We start from the raw sequence: 22,305 nt of genomic DNA, 5'->3' as shown, positions 1-22,305 counted from the left end.
CTGTGAATTTTGTCTCCCAGACCATTGCTTTCTTAACAGCATCTTTTGAAGAGTAGAGTTTTAAATTTTGGTGAAGTCCAATTTATCTCTCTCTCTCTCTGTTTTTTATGGTCCATGCTTTTTGTGTTTCATGTAAGAAATCTTTGTCTAGGGGGCATCTGGCTGGCTCAGTTGATGGAGAATGTGACTCTTGATCTTGGCGTTCTGAGTTCGAGCTCCACATTGGGCATATAGATTATTTAAAAATAAAATCTTAGGGGCGCCTGGGTGGCTCAGTTGGTTGGGCGTCCGACTTCGGCTCGGGTCATGATCTTGCGGTCCGGGAGTTCGAGCCCCGCGTCGGGCTCTGTGCTGACAGCTCAGAGCCTGGAGCCTGTTTCGGATTCTGTGTCTCCCTCTCTCTCTGACCCTCCCCCGTTCATGCTCTGTCTCTCCCTATCTCAAAAATAAATAAACGTTAAAAAAAATTAAAAAATAAAAATAAAATCTTAAAAAAAAAATCTTTGTCTAGGCAAAGATTGAAAAAAATTTCTCCTACATTTTCTTTTAGAAGATTTATAGTTTTGGCTTTTGCATTTAAGTAAATGATCTATTTTGGTCCATTTTGTGTTAATTTTTGTGTATCGTGAGTCATTAAGTGTTGATGTATATATAGTGTGAGGTAAGGAATTTCAATAGCACAATTTATTGAAAAAGACTATTCTTTCCTTATTTGCTTTACATTGGCACCTTTATCAAAAATTAATTGACTATATTAATTGACTCCTTTACTTCTGGACTCTCTCTTATATTCCATTAGTTTATTTATTGTTTGTTGGTTGGTAATCTTCTGGGAAATGGCATTTCCTTTCAGAAGTTGTTAAAAATCCCATAGCTGTGAGTATAACTTCACTGATCTTGTCCTTCTGGCTGGGGTAACAGTGGCGTGAATCTCCATACTTCTGTTTACTTTGGGGAAAGGCAGCTATTTTGGTGCACGTCTGGCTGGGGAGATGCTAGCTAGGGCTAGGGCTAGGTTTTGTTGGTTGGAGAGTCTCCCCAACACCCCACCAGGTCTCCTGTGCTGCATCTTCCCTACAGACCTAACCGGTCCTGAAGTGGAAGCAATGTTAAGTCAACAAGAGGAGCTACTTACCTAGTGTTCTCTGTAAGCTTCTTAATACTTTACAGAGGAACGTGTCCCAAATGTACACAACCCACTCCGACTCTCTGTTGAGTAGTAATGGTGGGGCTCTCAGAAGTTTGTCCCCTACCCATCCCAGCAAGGCTCACCAGTTTGAATGTTAACACTTTGAATTCCCAGCACCACTTTTCAGTTTGGTATGAATTGAATCACAGCCAGCCAATTTTCCTAATATGTATGAGATTGGGGCCCCACTCTATTGGGGGATATTTCTATTTATTTTAATGAGCATAGGCTGGAAGGGAATTTTTATTTTTATTTTTATTTTTTTATTATTATTTTTTTTAATATATGAATTTCATTGTCAAATTGGTTTCCATACAACACCCAGTGCTCATCCCAAAAGGTGCCCTCCTCAATACCCATCCCCCACCCTCCCCTCCCTCCCACCCCCCATCAACCTTCAGTTTGTTCTCAGTTTTTAACAGTCTCTTATGCTTTGGCTCTCTCCCACTCTAACCTCTTTTTTTTTTTTTTTCTTCCCCTCCCCCATGGGTTTCTGTTAAGTTTCTCAGGATCCACATAAGAGTGAAACCATATGGTATCTGTCTTTCTCTGTATGGCTTATTTCACTTAGCATCACACTCTCCAGTTCCATCCATGTTGCTACAAAAGGCCATATTTCATTCTTTCTCATTACCATGTAGTATTCCATTATGTATATAAACCACAATTTCTTTATCCATTCATCAGTTAATGGACATTTAGGCTCTTTCCATAATTTGGCTGTTGTTGAGAGTGCTGCTATAAACATTGGGGTACAAGTGCCCCTATGCATCAGTACTCCTGTATCCCTTGGGTAAATTCCTAACAGTGCTATTGCTGGGTCATGGGGTAGGTCTATTTTTAATTTTCTGAGGAACCTCCACACTGCTTTCCAGAGTGGCTGCACCAATTTGCATTCCCACCAACAGTGCAAGAGGGTTCCCGTTTCTCCACATCCTCTCCAGCATCTATAGTCTCCTGATTTGTTCATTTTGGCCACTCTGACTGGCGTGAGGTGATATCTGAGTGTGGTTTTGATTTGTATTTTGGAAGGGAATTTTTAAATTTGCATTGAAGTGACCATTTTCCCAGAAGTGTTTATCTGATAGATTTTCAACAAATTACTTCTTTTTAAAAAAAAAAAAACGTTTATTTTTAAGGGAGAGAAAGAGAGATTTAATTCACAAACCACGAGATCATGACCTGAGCTGAAGTCGGACGCTTAACCAACTGAGTCACTCAGGGTCTCTCAACAAGTTATTATTTAACTTTCTTGTGCAGTTTATTTTAGTTTATTTTATTTTTTTAACATTTATTTATTTTTGAAAGACAGAGAGACAGAGCGTGAGCAGGGGAGGGTCAGAGAGAGAGGGAGACACAGAATCTGAAGCAGGCCCCAGACTCCAAGCTGTCAGCACAGAGCCCGAGGGGTTCGAACTCACAAACTGTGAGATCATGACCTGAGCCAAAGTCGGACGCTTAACCGACTGAGCCACCCAGGTGCCCCTTGTGCAGTTTATTTTTAATGTGGGCTTAGGTCAGCTGAGAGCATCACTTGAATGTGATTTGGGCTTTTTTTTTTTTTTTTCTGTTGGCATGATTTCTTTAATCCTTTCCAATTATGTTTGCAGATTCCTGGTGAGTTTATTGACCCCCCAATCATTTTCAGTTTTGAGTTCAAGTTCTAGCTTCCTCTTGGCTTCATTTACATCCCACCTGCTGAAGCCAGTCTCTCCTCTCTACTCCATAACTTGGCTCCTTTCTGTGATGCTTTGCCCCACAACTGCCCCCGCCTCCCGAAACTCCCCACGGGCATTTGTTTTTCGTGTATGGCGGACTTGTTGAAGACTTGAGGTGAAGGGAGAGGCGAGGGCGGGGCACTCCTCTTCTTACTCCTGAAGATTCTGCCTCCTTTCCTCTTAGAGTCCCTGCAGCTCAATTCCCCTTATTCTACTAGGCATGATAATGACAGTAGTATTAATAGTCATAATACTAGGGGTGCGTGGGTGGCTCAGTCCGTTAAGCTTCTGACTCTTGTTTTCGGCTCAGGTCATGATGTCATGGTTTGTGGGTTCAAGCCTCGTGTCAGGCAGAGCCTACTTGGGATTCTCTGTCTCTCTCTGCCCGTCTCCTCATCACTCTCTTTCTCTCTCTCAAAATAAATAAATAAACTTAGAAAATATTCATAATAGTAAATGTCACAGGATTTACTGTGTGCCAGGCACTTCTAAAGTGCTGTACATATACCACTAATCATGTAATCTTCACCACAACCGTGTGAAGAAGCTATTATGATTAACCACACTTTACGAAGAGAAAAATGTAATTCTGTCTAATCTGCTCTGCTCAGAAATGGACCATTAGAAAAACTAACAGAGGTTTTGAAATTCTGTTTATTCCTTCCCTCTCCCCACTTGTTTCTGGGAGGTAAATTGAACAGTATGGCAATGCATTTCCCCAAAGGTAGGAGTGATGCCAGTTCTTTTTAGAGCAAACACAGATATAGCCAGTGAAGTTTTGGGTAACTACAGAGCTGGGATCACCCTGCTTGCAAGATTTAATATAATCGAAAGTCCCCATTTTATAACTTGTAGAAATCAGTGATCTTCCCCAAGGTTTCGCAACAGTTTGAGGAACCTACTTGCTCATGGTTACCTCTGCTCTGGTTCATGTTTCTGCTGAGTAGGTTTAGATTATGGACCATCCATGAAAACTCATGGAACTAGATATGAACACAGCTGCTGTCCTCTACTCCCTTCCCCCCTTAAACACAGGCTTTTCATTTGAGGAACAGATGATGCTAAGAACCGGGAGAGATGGAGGAGTTTACATCAAAACTATCGTAACAACTCAACTTTAAATATTGGGTGTCCTCTTAAAAGCCCATTTAGCTCCCCCACCCCTGGGGATTTTACTGTATCACTGGCTTCTGTTTTTCTCTTGTTCTTCCTTGTTTCTGTCTTCTCCTCATAGGAGTCTAAAATCATTCCTTTTGTTCTCATAAAGCATTTGAACTCCCTCTTTACACTTCATGACTAGGCTTTGCGACCCGAGAACCAACTTGATATATCTAAGTGGACCATGAAATGTTTTTTTAAACGAAGAGTGCTCCCTCCCTAAGATAAATCTTGGGGTCACTTGTTTTGGTCATCAAAAAAAAGTCTATATAAGACTTTGCCCTGTCTGCTATAGTAAAATGAAGATTTGATAACTTCAGACAAATTTCTCACCCTTGAGTCACGGTATGGGTCCTTTTGCCCTGCTCTTGTGGCCCTACCCAGAGGCAGTAGAGGCTGTCCCTAAGTTTTCTTGTTTAGGGCATATCTGTTATGCTCTAATCAGGTCAGCATTATGATTAGACCTTGTACATGGGGTATAAGTGGGAGGTGAGAGCAGTGGGAACTTTTGTTTATGCAACTTTCAATTTCCTGTATTATAAAGCTAAAATTTTATATATATTATGTCTAAGAACAGACTATAATGCAACATAATCTGTTTGTGAATATACATTTGTGTTCTGAAAATAGATACAACTGGAAGAGCTATTTTAGTGAGATGGAAAGAAAAGCCTAGAAAAGTTCCGTGTCTGTACACTATTCAGTATATCATATCCACTATGTGTATAAACACTGTCCGGCAAGTTATATAGGTAGGAAAGATTTGGGGAATTTAAAAAATTATATTGGAAAAGTTGGCTAGCCATTTGGAAACAATATAATAAATATACTTCCATAAACGGATGAATATTTATATATGTCTTAAAGTAAGAAAATCTTTCCTAAGGATGACATTAAAGACTAAAATAGGGGCATCTGGGTGGCTCAGTCAGTTAAGCATCTGACTTTGGCTCAGGTCATGGGTTTGAGCCCTGCATCCGGTTCTATGCTGACAGCTCAGAGCCTGGAGCCCACTTCAGATTCTGTGTCTCCCTCTGTCTTTCTGCCCCTTCCCTGCTCATGCTCTGTCTCTCAAAGATAAATAAACATTAAAAAAAAAAAAAAAGACACTAAGATAGATTTGACTGTTACATCAAATCAGTGCTCAGAGGCCTTAAGGGGCCTGCAAGGGAATGAACTTCACCTCAGGTTGGGAACACTCTACAAAATGAAGGCAGCCCACAGGATGGGCCCTGACAAGGTCAAGTTCCAGAGAAAGAAAGTTGAGACAAAATTCATAAATGCCAACTGCTCAAGACCCCTGTGCACATGTGTGTGTGTACACACACACACACACACACACACACACACACAGACTCAATGAAAGGCTGAACATAGGGCATCAATGTGCATTTTTAAGTACTAGGGGCAGAATATAAAGGGACCCTAAAGACACAAGGAGCGAAGCAAAAGAGAAACCACTCACACTACCGAGAGTCAAACAGGAGACTTGGAGAACACATCTTAGGAGGCAGCAGGAACTTTCAGGTAACACATGCCTTGCACTTTCCACAGAAGAGAAAGAGCGAGATAAAAGATGTAGTCATAAATCAACTGAATGAGATAAAGCAAGGAAGCCAGAAGAGCTAAGAAAAGAAAGCAAGGACATAATATCATTTTTCAATGAACACCCATCATAGAAACAGCAAACAGAGCATAATTTATGCAATAACCAACTTAATGTGGGATATGAAGAAAAAGCATAAGAAAATCACGTGAACTTCAGATGAAAACACAAAGTAATAAAAGCAATTAGAAGGAGAAGGAAGAGAGGCAGTGAAGAGCCAGTGTATCTTTTTGACTGATGCTATTGGTTGTGGACCCAAATGGCCATTCCCAACCGCTTCTCTCTCGCCATATATAGGAGATGAGACAGCTAAATACTCAATCTCTCAGCCTCCTCAAAAAGATACACAATCTTCTGACCTGAAAATGTGTTGAAACTACCTTAAGTGAAAAAAGCAAGTTGCATAACTCTGCTGAAAAAGAATTATTATAAGAATTATTACATGTGTGTGTTGCAGGCTAAATTTGTACATCATCCCCTGATTCCTATGTTAAAGCCTTAATGCCCAGTATTTCAGGATGTGACTGTTTTTGGAGGAAAGATCTTTAAAGAGGTAATTAAGGTTTAAATGAGGTCTTTATGGTGGACTTTAATCCAATATGACTAGTGTCTTTATAAGAAAAGGAAATTAGGACACAGACACACATACGTAAGACCATGTGAAGACAGAGGTAGAAGACCGCTATCCTCAAGCCAAGGAGAGAGGCCTCAGGAGAAACTAACACTGCTGACCCCTTGAGCTCAGACTTCCAGCTTCCAGAACTGTGAGAAAATGAATTGCTGTTATTTAAGTCACCTAGTCTGTGGTGCTTCGTTATGGCTGCCCCAGGAAACAAATACAGTGTGCACATGCCATAAAATCAAACCGGAAGAAAATCTATCAAATTCTTGCTGAGGTAATTTCTGAAGAGATGGTTCTATAAGGGATTTTATTTTTATTTATTTATTTTTTTAATGTTTGTTTATGTTTTTGAGACAGAGAGAGAGCATGAACGGGGGAGGGTCAGAGAGAGAGGGAGACACAGAATCCAAAGCAGGCTCCAGGCTTTGAGCGGTCAGCACAGAGCCCAACGCGGGGCTCGAACTCACAGATTGTGAGATCATGACCTGAGCCGAAGTCAGACACTTAACCGACTGAGCCACCCAGGTACCCCTCTATAAAGGATTTTAATTGTACATTTTACTTTGTACACTTTTATTTGAACATATGACACCGAACACAATTTCTTAAGGGAAATAAGGAATTTTTTAAAATTAGGCAGGATAAAAGAAAGAAAAAAAAAAGCTAAAATGCATAGGAACCATTACATATCTGTGTGTGTCCACAAACTCTCCTCCGAGCTGTCAATAATGCAACTCACACAAGTACAGAGTATTGGTTACAGTTCACCACGTCCATGAGATAAAAAGTTCAGGTCAGTGGTTACGAGGTCCTCACCTAGTGTCGATAGTGTTATCAGTCAAGAATTGACTCATGTTCCTCACAAAGGTAACATTATAAGCATTCTTATAATTCAAACTATGACTTGCTCCATTTTGTCTACCAGCCCTAAGCACCCCAGGAAGTGTAAGCATAGGCAATTTTATGGGGCCAGGATCAAATCCTACTCTTCAATTTGTCACACATCTTCCCGGGCCTGCTTCACTTGTTTACACACCTGTCTGTTCTCTGTGGTATTTAAATTTGCAACCCTGTGTAAACAGAGAGCAGGAATAGAGGTGGGACTTAGGGAGTTAGGCCCTCTTCTTCCTTCCCTCCCTGACCCGTGTTTGAGCAAAACCAACAGAGTGATGCCTATGACCAGCTGTGGAAAACTCAGTACCAACTACCTAATAGTTTGGTCTGGGCACAAGAATTGGGGGTAGGAGATGTGTTTTCCAGGCTGTGGAGAAAGTGTGCTGTGCTTTTTCTCCCCTAACGTGTCCTGAACACTTATTCTGTGAGTCAGTTAAGTACGTGTCATTTATTATTTCATTTAAGCATTACAACAACCTTCTGAGGTAGATTCTATTACAGTCTCCATTTTTATAAATGGGGCAGCTGAACCTGAAAGAGGTTAAGCTGGTCAAATCTCAGCTAGCAGAGGAGGAGGCAGGATTTGACTGTGTGTTTTTTGACTCTAAGGCTGATGTTCTCTTAACCATTTTACCTTGTATAAGAAGGCCATAGGGTACCTGGGTGGCTCAGTCGGTTAAGCATCCACCTCCTGATTTCAGCTCGGGTCATGCTCTCACGGTTTGTGGGTTCGAGCTCCACACTGGGCTTTCTGCTGTCAGCGCAGGGCTGCTTTGGATCCTCTGTCCCCCTTTCTCTCTGCCCTTCCCCTACTCACATGTGCCCTCTCTCTCTCTCAAAAACAAATAAAACATTTTTTTAATGTTTAATGCCCCACAAATAAAACATTTTTAAAAATTACTGAATACCAATATTCTTTTAGTGAATGGCTATTATACATTTTAAAAAGTATGTGGCAGGGCACCTGGGTGGTTCAGTCAGTTGAGCATCTGACTTTGGCTCAAGCCATGATCTCACAATTCCTGGTCATGATCTCATGATTCCTGAGTTTGAGCCCCGTGTCGGGCTCTGTGCTGACAGCTCAGAGCCTGGAGCCTGCTTCAGATTCTGTCTGTCTCTCTCTTTCTCTCTTCCAGCCCCTCCCCACTTATGCTGTCTTTCTCTCTCTCTCTCAAAAATAAACATTAAGTAAATAAATAAATAAGTAAGTAAGTAAGTAAGTGGCTTTACTCTTTGCTCACCAAACTTTAAAGATACCCATTGACTATAGCTGAAAGGCCAAATCCTGTTTGCTGACTTGAGAACCCTCTGAGGTCTGACCCCATCTACATTTCTAGTCTTACAGAAATGTATCTCACATTCTTATCTCACACTCTTCACCCACCATGCTGTGCTTGTCCAAGCCAAGCTTCATTCTTCTCCATGGAGACAGACGCCCAGCATTATCACAAGTCTGAACTTTTTGCTCACAGGATAGCCTCCTTGGCCCAAATTGCCACCCTCCCCATCTTCACATTTCTAAATTGTTCTCATTCTTCAAGGCCCAGCTTGGAAGCCCCTCCTCCTTGAACCCTGTCTTCAAATTGGAAGTGACGTGTTGCCCACTTCAGAGCTCTCATTGGAACTTATCAATTCTTTTATTAAAGTGCATGCCACTCCTATCTCACAGCATCGTTATCTGGTAATGTCCCAACTAGATGGGTAAACTACAAGGATTCAACTCCCATGGAGCATCTTTCATGTCCCACAACACCTAGGACATATTAATGATTGATGAACTCAGGGTACGAGAGTACAAAGCATGAGTAATAAACTCAGTGAACACTGTTCCAGAGACTCTGGGGCATGAAACATAAGATTGGAACACAGAGATGAAAGAGAACAGAGTTACTCAAGGGAACATTTATGGTGGTATGGAAATCAATTACCTTAGGCTAGAAACTCCATGGAGGGCACATAGGTAAGGATAAAAAGGGAGAAGGAAATAAATACCTTGGTTGTGGGAAAGGATTGCAGCCTGCCCTCCAAGCTGAAGGGAAGTATAGGGCAATATAATGGCAGTACATAAGCTGTCCACCCTTTCCTGAAAATCTCATTCATGTAAGACCCAAATGTGGGGTGACCTGATTGGATGGGGGGGGGTCCACCAAATGTGAGACATTGTAATGGGTGGGGGGCCAGTGGTGTGGGCAGTGAAAGAACTCACCCAAGGCAGAACAAAAGAGAAGTTTATTAAGTACACTGAAAGAGAGAGGAGGCAGGCAGGACAGCAAAGGAGAGACTATCTGCCTTGAGGCAGTGGTGGGGGCCACAGTTATACCATAGAGAGGGGGAGTATAGGAACATATGGAATTTTCCCTTTTTTAGTAATCTTAGGGACTGTATCTGGTTGTTTTGGTCAGTTGGGGCCTATGGCTATGTCGTTTAAAGAGTCTGTGGGCCCTTTTGCTTTGTTCATTTTCCATTGCTCAAGCCTGCTGCCTAAAAGTGGCCTCTACGTCAAATATGTGGCAAAGTTCTTGCTTTGCTTTCCTGATGGTTTTGTGGTGGAGGGAAAGTGGGGGGTAGGGTGGGGAGAGGAATCAGTTAGAGAAGCAAGGGTGGAGAAGCAGTACTGACCAAAAAGTGACGTTAAATTTATGAGAATCACAAGACCATGCGCAAGTCGAGTAATTTCCTCAGGGGGATTAGGAAGCAAAGATACACTTTTACTGTATTAAGGTAAGGTTTTTATCCTCTGGAAAAAATAACACCCATTCTGACTAGGAAAATATTGTGTGTCTTGGGATTGGGGTGATGTGAGACTTCTGCTCTCAGGAGCCAGGACACTGAGGTTGTAGGGGAAATTGGTTCTAGGTAGAATGGATGGCCAAGTTTGGAAAGTCATCTGGATGTAGCACTCTAGTGCTATGAAGACACCTTGAGAAAAGAGTTTGTGTGGGTATGTGTTATGTAAAGATAGTGCTGTGTAGCTGGAGAGCTCGCACATCAGATGTGACTACAGGTGAACATACACCATAGAGAGGAAGCATTATCTTCCTTTCTACCTCTGGAGAAAATACTGTCTGGCTATAGTGATAGAGCATGTCTTTTTTTTTTTTTTTTTAATTTTGTTTAATGTTTATTTTTGAGAGAGAGAGACAGAGACAGAGCATGAGCGGGGAGGAGCAGAGAAAGAGGGAGACACAGAATCCGAAGCAGGCTCCAGGCTCTGAGCTGTCAGCACAGAACCCAACGCAGGGCTCGAACTCACAAACCATGAGATCATGACCTGAGCCAAAGTCTGATGCTCTACCGACTAAGCCGCCCCAGCGCCCCTAGTGATAGAGCATGTCTTGATAGCCAAAGCACATTCTTCAGTGGTCTCCAGTGGTCCTTTGGATCTCCACATCACCATATTTTGGTGACACTGGTATCTAAGTCACCATCATGGTTTTGGTAATGGATTATAAAAGCACAGAACCACTGACTTAGCAAGTGCAGATCTTCCTTAACTTACAATGAGGTTACATCCTGATAAGTCTATCTTAAGTCGAAAATACTTTAATTAGCCTAGCCTGCTTTAAATGTGCTCAGGACACTTTAGCCTATGGTTGGGCAAAATCATCTAATAGCAAGCCTATTTAATACTAAAGTGTTGAATATCTCATGTAATTTATTGACTACTGTACTGAGAGTGGGTACAGAATTGTGGTGCATGTGTATCAGTTGTTTGCCCCTGTGAGCACGTGGCTGACTGGGAGCTGTACCCACTACTACCCAGCATCATGAGAGATGATTCTACCGTATGTCACTAGCCTGGAAAAAGATCGAAATTCAAAATTAGAAGTATGGTTTCTACTGAATGTGTATCACTTTTGCACCATCCTACTTGTCAAAACATTGTAAGTTGGGGACTATCTGTACTGGACTTTCTAGCCTTGATAATGGAAGATGGCAAGAAAGAAGGTTGATATATGAGTTTTCTATGGCTGCTGTAGGATGTTTTACCACAAAGTTGGTAGTTTAAAAACACCAAGTTACTGTCTTACAATTCTGGAGGTCCAAATGGGTCTGACAGGGTTAAAATCAAAGAGTGAGGAGGGATTTTTTCCTTCTGGAGGCTCTAAAGGAGAATCCATTTCCTTGCCTTTTCCAGTTTGAGGGGTCACCTGCATTCCTTGCCTCCTGGTCTCTTCCTCCATCTTTAAAGCCAGCAATGAAGCATCTCTAAATCTTTTCTGCCTCTCTCTTCTACATTTAAAAAACTGGGATTACACTGGGATCATCTGGATAATCCAGGATATTCTCCTTATTTTAAGATCTGTTTAGCAAGCTTAATTCCTTGTGCAACCTTAATTCCTCTTTGCCAAAAAATATAACATGTTTACATGTAAGATAACGTCCTTCCTAATCCAAGGATTAGGATGTGGACATCTTGGGAATGGGGAACTTATTCTGCCCATCAGTTAGCAAAGATTATCTGTCATGAAAACATGGAGAAAGGATCCTTTCCTTTATTTTCCTTTTATCATTCTCATCAAGTAGAAAGATCTTTGGATCCAAAAGAGAAGAATAAATATTGGTTGGAAGCAAAGCTCAAGGTAGATGAAGAGGCAGTATGTACTCTGGGTTCCCAAATTGGAATGGGATTCACCCAAGTTACTGAGAATTTAGGAATGGGATTTCTAAAATGTGCTTGGAGAGTTTTAAGGACTTATGGAGAATAGTAAACATGCTAGAAGATTAGAAATGTACTAATTATTTTTGTTTCGAGAGAGAGAGAGAGAGAATGAATGGGGGAGGGGCAGAGGGAGAGGGAGAGAGAATCTTAAGCAGTCTCCATGCCCAGCATGGAGCTCCATATGGGGCTCAATCTCACGACTGTAAGATCATGACCTGAGCCAAAATCAAGAGTGGGACACTCAACCAACTGAGCCATCTAGGTGCCCTATACTAATTTTTTTTTAATTTTTTAATGTTTATTTATTTTTGAGAGAGAGACAGAGTGTGAGTGGGGGAGAGACAGAGAGGGAGGCACAGAATCCAAAGCAGGCTCCAGGCTCTGAACTGTCAGCACAGAGCCTGAGGCGGGGCTCGAACTCACAAACTGTGAGATCATGACCTGAGCTGAAGTCAGATGCTTAACCAACTGAGACACCCAGGCACCCCTAAATTTTTTTAATGTTTATTTATTTTTGAGAGGGAGAGAGTGTGAGCAGGAAAGGGGTAGAGAGAGAGGGAGGCACAGAATCTGAAGCAGGGTCTAGGCTCCAGCTGACAGCACAGAGCCTGATACAGGGCTCGAACCCACCAACCATGAGATCACAACCTGAGCTGAAGTCACACGCTTAACCAACTGAGCCACCCAGGGACCCCTGTACTAATTTTTTTTTAAAGGAGGAGATAGGATTCCTTAAACTATAGGTGAATGAGTTTAACCTTGCTTCTGGAAATAATTTTGAACGAAACATTTAGGTTCACAACCACTTAAAAGGCCCACTGCAAGTATGAAACACAATGGTTCACTGAGAACAACTTATACCTGACAAATCTTATATCCTTCACTGACATTGTTTCTGCATAGTAGGTCTAGAGAGAAGAAGGGCATTGTGCATCATAGATTCTAAAAACTTCTTGGAGTTTTTCTAAGGCAGAAACCACCTATGATTCATGTGTACATCATCAGTAGTGTGCTGGAGTTGGCTCATGCTAGTTCACAAGAGCTAATTGTGCACATCTCCTCCCAACTCCGTGTTCAGTGACATCACATTGATAGTTTGAAGTCTGCCATTTTGGAAGTACTTATGTCATGGAAATCAGCAAATGCTACAGATCAAAGATTTTTTTTTCTGGGAAGTCAGTGTTAAATGTTTTCCAGCACAACATTGCCTGTACTATAGGTATCTACTACAGTATCAAGACACAGCAGGTGCCCAACACTGTTGTCTGAAGGAATAAATCATTTGAACAAGAAACTCAACAAAGTCTCCCATAGTACAGTTGTGGTCAATAAAGAGACATCTTAACTGTATGTTAGTGAAACAAGTATCGAAAGGAAGGAAGGAAGGAAGGAAGGAAGGAGGGGAGAGAGGGAGGGAGGAAGGGAGGGAGGGAGGGAGGGAGGAAGGGAAAAAAGAAGGAAGGAAAGAAAAAAGAATCTATGTCAGGGGGAATTTTCTAAGAGTGGGAGAAAGAACTCTGCCCTTTGTCCTGTGAGTCTTGAGTAATCTCTGTACCAACATGAGAGAATGAGTATGTTGCATGATACAAAGATGTCTTCACCATCTGGAATGATGAGCTGTATCCAGCTGGATGAAATTTCATAGGGGCAAGTGTAAGGATTAAATGAGAACTGAAATAATAAAACGAACCATACAAGTTCAGGATGGAATTGGGGTGAGAGAACATAGCTTAGTGGTGTGAAATGTGAAAAGTGGGTCTCATTTCTCCAGACTGGTCAGATGATGACTAAAGCATTGTGCCCAGATCCAGGCAGTACATAGTTGAGCACTGAGTGACTTGAGTGATGAGAGATGCAAAACTTGTCATGTGAGACATGATAGAAGCAATTTGGAGGTTTTCATTGGAGAAGAAAAGACTCAAAGGAATGTGAGGTTGACACTAAATATTTGGATGACTTATACATAGACAGGGCCATCACAATGCCCAACTCCAGGAGGCACCATTTACATTGTGGTCTGTGTGAACAGCATCGCCCAGAGATGTGTGGTACAAGTCTGCACAGTCAGAGTGCTACTCTTGTACGTGGGTAAGGGGTTACTATTCCAAATAGTCGAAGCCCCTTAGAGCTATATTTCAGCTCAATTTCAGCAAGAACCTCAGGAATCCTAGGAGTATTGTCTCTTGCCTTGATACACTCAAAGTAGAGGCTGGATGGCCACATGTCTTCGAGGTGTAATAGGGGATTCTGGCAACAGAATAACAGAAGGCGGGTCTTATTGGATAACCTTTAACATTTTTTCCAGTTCTGAGACTCACTAATTCCAGAGATGAAAACTACCATTTTTTTTGTGCTAGGCACTGTGTTAGGCACTTTATAGAGCTGATTTAATTTAATCTTCAAAAAACACCCTACAGAGTGGGTATTACTATTTTTAATAAACAGATGAAGAAATCGAGACTCAGATTATTTGCCCATGGTCATCCAATTATTAAGTACCTTAGCCAGGGATTAAACCTAGGAGTATATGACTACTTGTTCTTCCTGGAGCCCTGGGGATGAGAAGGAAAGCTAACCATTCCATCCATTCCCAAACTATAAGGTAGCAGGGTGATAAGTGTCGATACCAACATTACAGGGGACTTGGAAGAGGAAGCTCCCTGCAGGGAACATGGTACCATAGCTGTTGGTGCTATGGACTGGGCAGCACGACCATGTCTTGTGGGTAAGATTTCATACCTTGCCAGAGCTGATTTTGCTGGACCAGACTCTTAATTTGCTGCTCCTCCTGTGCTGTCCACATAAATTCACAAGGCCCTGGTGAAAGTAAAGATGCTCACAGAAACACAATCTCTGACTGAAATCTTCCTCTTTGGATTAAAGGATGTGAGTCAGGAGGATTTTGCTTCAGTGCTTATGACACTGAAATTTGAGTCTTGATGTGGTCTCGTAATCAGCCCCAGGATTGCTTGCATGGAGCCACTGGAAGTCTGGAGCAAGTTCCTGGGAGCTACCAAGTATCTGACAAACTAGGAAGCATGATCTTTGACTCATCCACCCATTACACAACTAATCAGCACTACGGAGCTTGGGTGTTCACCGTGTGTCACCACACACCAGAGCCACACCTCTCCCTTGCTGGAATGGCTTGCCTGGCTAGCCCTTGAAGCATCCAAAGATGTTTGTTGACTTGGAGGATCAGTTCCTTTTCTGTTACCTAATGAGCTGTATCAAGACTGGCATTCCTACTTGCCAGTGACTTTTCAGTGTGAGAATTTGGTTGTGGGCTAATGTTGCGTCTTGGGCAATAACTGTGAATTTCTCTGGAACCACCCCTGTTGACATGACTTGTACTCACACCTAGGATTAAAGTCTACTTATTATCAGAGGGCAAACACCTGTCCTCACAATGAACACAGCTAACATTACTAAACTCAGAGTACAACTTATTTAGGGCCTTGCTATTCATTCTTCTCTTTGAAGTATCTCTCTGCCACCCAGGCACTCCAGACCCCACCATTATTCTATTCAACCCCCTCCCCTTCTCCCCTATTCTTTCCATGTTAGTAAATTTACCACAGAATCATAAAAGTTGATACTGCAGATAAGAAAAGAAAGCACAGGAAGCCTCGTCCTACATAAAATAGACAAATGAAATCATCTTTCCATCCAATTACCCCCTGAAATGAAGAACTGTTGTAATGTATGGCAGGAATGGTGGGGAAAAAATTAGTAAAAGGCAGTACCTATCTTTATTTTTCTAGAGGACTCTAATATTGCCTTGGAATTCGCCAAGCTCAGAACTTTATGGAAATGGCAAAGTGAAATGTTGAGAAGGATTGAAACAAGGCTATATAATACACCCTGGGTAACAGCCCGTGATGGCTTCTGAACCCCAGCTCTGGATCCTCTTTAGATGATTCTGGCAATGACCCTAAAGCAAAGGGGCAGGTTGGGTCTAATTCTCTGTAGGTAGCCCATGTCTCCCCGTCTCACACAGTGTGCCCTGCATTGGGAGGTCTGCCTCTTTCTATAGGATCCATTTGCTATAGGTCATCTTTCTGCACATGGTTCAAGGTACCGGTATTTGGATGCTGAGTCTGGGAATAGCTGAGTGAGCCTGGCGCTCTGAATCTCTAACCAAGGACTCTGTGCGCTCTTCTAGTGGCTGAATTCATTACAGATTGTGGTGGCAAAAAGGAGTTTTAAAGGCTGTCTGGCTAGAGGGGCCCCTTCCTGCTTGAGGTCAGAACTGAAAATGACTTCCCGTTTACACTGTACTCTGGCATTTCCTATGCAACAGTACTGTCGCTTTTTGCCCAATATCCCCTATTACATGGTCACAACCCTCTTATACTCTTTCATTCATCAGAAAGGCAGAATAGTTGGTGAATAGTTTGAGTTCTTCAGTTGCACTCTGTAAGGGATGTAGTGCGGTGCTCTGTATGTCGTTCTATTGGAAAAATCGAGGAAGGCTTGATGGAAAGAGAAAGGCCACCTACCTATATCTATTCTCAACCCAGACAGGCTGTTGGCTACATACAACACTGGTTATCCCATATCATGGGCTACAGAGAATTCCAAAGACTGCTGCTTCTTCACTGGAGCCATCCTTAATGGATGCTTCCTGAAAGAAAGCAAGTAAAGTTTGCTACGTGTATATCTTTAGAATACATTCTTAGACGTGGAGCTAATTAAGTCAAAAGGCATGTGATTTGTAATTTTCAGCCTGAAAATTGTGCCAATTTATATGTCCACCAGCAATGTATGAGAGTACTTGTTTTCCTACACCTTTGTAAATAAAGTGGGCTTTTAAACTTTGCCCATTTCTTCCCTGGATTATTTGTTTTTTGGGTGTTGATAAGTTCTTTATAGATTTTGGATACTACCCCTTTATCTGATACGTCATTTGCAAATATCTTCTCCCATTCTGTCGGTTGCCTTTTAGTTTTGCTGATTGTTTCCTTTGCTGTGCGGAAGCATTTTATCTTGATGAGGTCCCAATAGTTCATTTTTGCTTTTATTTCCCTTGCCTCTGGAGAGGTGTTGAGTAAGAAGCTGCTGTGGCTGAGGTGAAAGAAGTTTTTGCCTGCTTTCTCCTCAAGGATTTTGATGGCTTCCTGTCTTATGTTTAGGTCTTTCATCCATTTTGAATTTATTTTTGTGTATGTTGTAAGAAAGTGGTCCAGTTTCATTTTTCCACATGTCACTTTCCCAACACCGTTTGCTGGAGAGACTGAACTTTGCCAATTTTATAGGTGAGAAAATAAAGTCAAGTTTGTAACCAACTGTGAAAAATCCATGCTCTTATCACTGGAGACTCTCTAGGAGAAGGAGACCTGGATTTGGTAGAAGCTTTGTTGGGGTTTACTCATATCACCCCAGAGTCCCATAGAGAGGCCAGGGAAGGGGGGAAGGGGGAGGAGAGAAGAGTGGCAGAGGGCAAAAATGCGGTGAAGAAGGCGAGGAGGTCAAGTCGCAGTAGGTTAGGGCACATCCAAGCAAAGCTAGAGATTACAGTTCCTAGCTAGCCGGGCATTCTTCTTATCTTCCCACCTGACTTACCTCCCTTCATCCAACACGTGCATTCCCACCCAGCTGCTCCACGTTTCGTGAATAGGGAGTCATGCTCTGGGCACTTAATCATCACGACTGCTCATGCTATTCTTGGACCTTAGGACAGACACTAAACACAGAGGCACCCAGTGCCCAAGGAGTGCCTGCTTAGGGAAAAAGGAGTAGTATAGGCTGTACCAGGAGGTTTCTAAGGCTCTGATAGTGATTATTTGGGATGGAGGAAAGGATCATAAGTGAATTCTGGGCCAATCAAAAAACTGTAGGTGTTGCTGCCAGAGGGGACACAACTATGGGATCAAAACTTTTAATACTGATTTATGTCGTTTGTACAGTGCAGTTGCTAGTGGAAAAGCCAATGTGTTAGCCTGTTTGGGTTGTAATGTACAAAAAGGCTTACCCATTTTACCCTGAGTGTTGGTGTTTTATGAAGCTACATGTTTTAAGAAAGGGTGACATCTTGGCCATATAACCAGGTCCCTGGTGACCCTATTAATAGCTCAACAGCTAACCTCCCCTGGGCCTAGAACATAGTTTGGTAATTGGAAGGTAGTGCAGGATCCAACGTGGTCTGGCAGCTGGGTGATCTCTACACCTCCCTCCGCAGCAGGAGGAGCTAATCGCTACTCCAGAGCTTCCCCATCGTTTGAACCCAGCTCCTCCATCCTTTCTTTGCTGTTCACATCTCCACCTATGAAACGCTTTTTGCTCTTCATCTGACCTCACACCCTTCTCACTCATAGCTTCAGCTCATGCCTTCTTACTGCCTGTTCTCTGGGTCTTTTGCCCTTCCTATCAATTGCTCAGAGCCCAATGTCTCATATTCAAAAATCCTCAAAAGACAGAATCTAGCGGGTTCAATTAGTCACTGGAGTCCCTCCTGCTCAGTTTATAGACCAGCATCTAGGCTGGCTACCCTTCCCCCCTTCAGCTATGGCCATGCTGGAGGGCTCAACAGTAGCAGCATGGGCCCTAAGGTGAGAAAGCCTTAGAAGGGGGTCATGGGTATGGGGCTGAGGTCATTAGACTTCTTTAGGACAACCAAACTAAATGCTGGACTCACATCCCAGCCCCATGAATTCCCACATGACCTTGCCAAACAAGCCTGTCAGGTAAGCAGGGATTTGTTGTACATGATCTCTAAGTTCTTTACAGCCCTGAAACTCTAATTTGGTTGTTCCACCTGTCTGCAAATAACACATCTGCTCTTCCTGGTTACTAGTCCTTCCTCTTACACGATTGTCTCGTTTACCTACCATTCTAGATAAGACATCAAGACCATTGTCTTTCTTTCCTCGTCAGAATGAATTACATATTGCATCTGCTGACGATCCCTGGTACACTCAGGATGTTGCAATGTGGGAAGCACAGTGTTGAGAGGAAGGAATGCTTGTTCCCCCTTCCTCACACTGTCATAGAGAAGAGGTGAAAGCATGGGCAGACACGTTCAGCCCCTCTCTCCTTCACACAACGCTCCCCAAGGGAGAAGTGACTAACCAGAAAATTCTCTTTTGGAGCAGCTTGCTCTCTGAAAACTCAGGTTCTCTGCTCCTCCATGCCATGAACTTACTGGGATATATTCTGCCCCTCAGAGAGAAAAGACTGCCATTCTGGGGATAAATAATAGAAAGTCTGGGGAGGTGAACCCATGGTCTCCTTTTCAGCCATAAAGCTAGTATTTTGAGCTTTGTTTTTGTGAGATCTTATGATTGCCTCAGTCACTTTGGAAGCTGGCTTAGGAGGGAGGAGTATGGTGAATGAACACCACCTTGTTTCCTAATATATGACCATCCTTGGGCTTGGATGCTTGAGAAAGCATGCCACACCAGCCTTTGACTACAATACACAGTGATTTGCCTTAAAGTCCCAAAGCAACCTGAGGAAAGAAGGACACCCTGCAGGGATACTGGCCCCTTACCAGGGAATCTCAGACCCCTGACTCTATCCAGAAAGATGCTCCATGCTTCATTTTCCTCTGTGGCCTGATACAGTGGAAAATGTTCTGGTTTTGGAGTCAGATGATTTGAACTCAAACCTTGGCTCTGCCGGTTATGAGTTACATAACTGTACACATGTAAGTCTACTTCTGAGTCTCAGTTTCTCCATCTTTTTTTCTAAAATTGTTTATTTTTGAGAGAGAGAGAGAGAGAATGAGTGGGGAAGGGGCAGAGAGAGAGGGGGACAGAGGATCCAAAGCAGGCTCTGTGCTGACAGCAGACAGCCCTATACAAGGCTCAAACTCAAGAACTGAGAAGTCATGACCTGAGCCAAAGTTGGGCACTTCACCGACCGAGCCACCCAGGCGCCCCCTCAGTTTCTCTATCTTTAAAATGGACCTCATGATACCTACTCAGAGAGTTCTTGTGAAGATCTTATTCAATAGAGAAACAAGTGGGGAACACGTTTGTAACTCTACAGATGGGAGTGGTTGCCATCAACCCTGCTGAGAATGAGCACACTGAGCTCTTGCTCCCCACTCCCCTACCACCCTCTGCTTTTCCTATTGGGTTCTGGTGGTCCCAGGCTGGAAGTGAAAAAGACAGTAGTTTTCCGATGACCGTAGCATTGCTAAGTTTTCTGTGAGCCCTTTTGTATGGAGCAAAAGGAGAAGTGGGGCCTCAGCCAGATCAACTGGGGCTAAGTTAGCCTGGCAGGTGGGAATTCTGAAAACAGTGGGGAACTCACTTGTCAGAATCCCTGATTACTCTTATCATCTATAAAATGAATATAATCAGGGGCGCCTGGGTGACTCATTTGGTTAAGCATGCAACTCTTGATTTTGGCTCAGGTCATGATTTCATGGTTGCGAGATGGCGCCCGAGTAGGGCTGTGCGCTGGGCATAGAGCCTGCTTAAGATTCTCTCTCTCCTTGGGGCGCCTGGGTGGCGCAGTCGGTTAAGCGTCCGACTTCAGCCAGGTCACGATCTCGCAGTCCGTGAGTTCGAGCCCCGCGTCGGGCTCTGGGCCGATGGCTCAGAGCCTGGAGCCTGTTTCCGATTCTGTGTCTCCCTCTCTCTCTGCCCCTCCCCCGTTCATGCTCTGTCTCTCTCTGTCCCAAAAAAAAAAAAAAAAAAGATTCTCTCTCTCCTTCTGCCCCTCCCCTGCTTGCATGCACGCGCGCACTCTCTCTTTGTCTCCAAAAAAAAAAAAAAAAAAAAAAAAGAATATAATCATTACAATGTCATAAGGTTCTTGGAAGGAATAAATAGGCTCACAGATTTGGTGCATGATTAGATAGTCGAATGTTACTTCTCTTCTTCCCGTTAAACACTGAGTAAGATGCTACTCCTTAGAAATATTTCTTATAGAATTAATTTGCTTTGCAGAAACGTGATTTTTGAGGACCTCCCAACAAAGAAAGTTCAGGGAATGTCAAATTGAAACTTGAATCCACACAGAACTGTCATATGACATCTGGACAGATTTGAGTTGATAATTTTTTCAGTCAACTCCCAGAAAAAATGGTTAGTAGTGACTTTTAATATATTAAAAGTTGTGATTGGAAAGCCATGTGAGTTCTTTGACAACAGCCAAACCAGGAATGAGACTGTTACCCGCCTCCACTCTCCCTGATCTAGACCCCCATCTGGTCCAAGCCTAGTGTCTCACCTACACTAGTGCAATGGTCTCTTCATGAGCCTTGTCGTGGCTTTCATTGGAAATTGTCTCAAGTTCCTCCTTAATAAAGCTTCCCTACTGTTGCCAGTTTAATTTTTCCCAATGTTTGCACGTATGAGAGACTTACACTGAACGAGGCAGCAGCCCCCGTATTTTCATGGCATGCTTCTCTCGCTTCAATCACATCTGTATCTTACTCAGGTCCCTAAAGCATCTGCTGCATCCGGGCCTCCAGGGCCTATTAGCTTGATGTCATCAATATAATGGGCCAGCATCATGTCCTATGGAACAAGGAGATAGTCAAGCACGGACTAAATTGTGGCACAGAGGCAGAGTTGATGTAATCCCAAGGCAAGACAGCCAAGGTGGACAGCTATGCTTGCCAGGTAAAAGCAAATTGCAGCTAATGCTTTCTCCTTATTTGAATGCATAAAAACAGTTATCGCACCCATAGTTGCACACCAGATGTTAGGAACTATGCTTTGCTCTAGTAAAGACAGCACATCCAGAACAGTAGATACAGTTTGAATCACTACCTAATTAAATCTGTAAGAATACTATATATTTCTTTGAGTTTATCTGACAACTGCAGAGATAAAACAGGTATGTTAGAAAGGGATATGAAAGAAACACTACCAAATAACCATAACCATAATCAAATCTTTTTGATTACATATGCATTTCTGAGAATCTTCCAGGAATGTATCATTGCTTCTGGCTAACTCTCATGGTAGGCAGGAGAAGGTCTAGAGTGAGGCTATCCAGTCCTGTAGCCACTGGCCACATGTGGTTACTGAGTACCTGTAGTCCGTAATAAGTTGTTCTGTAAGTGTAGCATAGGACAAAAATAAGTTTACTAATATGTTGTATGTTGATTTAGTGTTGAAATGATACTATGGTGGATATAGTGAGTTAAATTAGATATACTACCAAAATTAATTTTACCTGTTTCATTTTACCTTTTTAAAATATGGCCACTAGAAAATTTAAAATTAAATGTGTGCTCACATTATGTTTCTATTGGACAGTACTCCTTGAAGGCTTAGTTTGCTTTTTTTACCATAATAGTCCTCATAACGGGGGTCAGGAAGCAGACTTGGAAATTATACCAATTGCTAAATTTATTTATTCCAGCTACACTCAACCACACGATAGGTTCGAGGGGCAGAAAGAGAGGGAGGGAGACAATCCCAAGCAGGCTCTACACTGTCAGCGTGGAGCCCGACATGGGGCTGGACCTCATGAACCATGAGATCATGACCT

General features: G+C 42.6%; 1 protein-coding gene across 8 annotated transcripts in view; it reads left to right on the top strand.

The window, feature by feature from the left end:
• Positions 1–22,305, top strand: part of SUSD1 (sushi domain containing 1) — a 299,394-nt gene that overhangs the window by 232,722 nt on the left and 44,367 nt on the right. The window contains exons 16-17 of one of the 8 annotated variants that reach the window (XR_013551695.2): positions 20,751–20,888; positions 21,244–21,428. The exons of 6 other annotated variants lie outside the window; for them this stretch is intronic. The gene's annotated coding sequence lies outside the window, so the exon portion shown is untranslated. The remainder of the gene's footprint in view (positions 1–20,750; positions 20,889–21,243; positions 21,429–22,305) is intronic. One more of the 8 variants, XR_013551696.2, reaches the window with a different exon arrangement.

This window comes from Panthera onca, chromosome D4, assembly GCF_046562875.1.
Source record: "Panthera onca isolate mPanOnc1 chromosome D4, mPanOnc1 haplotype 2, whole genome shotgun sequence".
Lineage (NCBI taxonomy): Eukaryota > Metazoa > Chordata > Mammalia > Carnivora > Felidae > Panthera > Panthera onca.
This window is presented reverse-complemented; position numbering and strand designations above follow the sequence as displayed.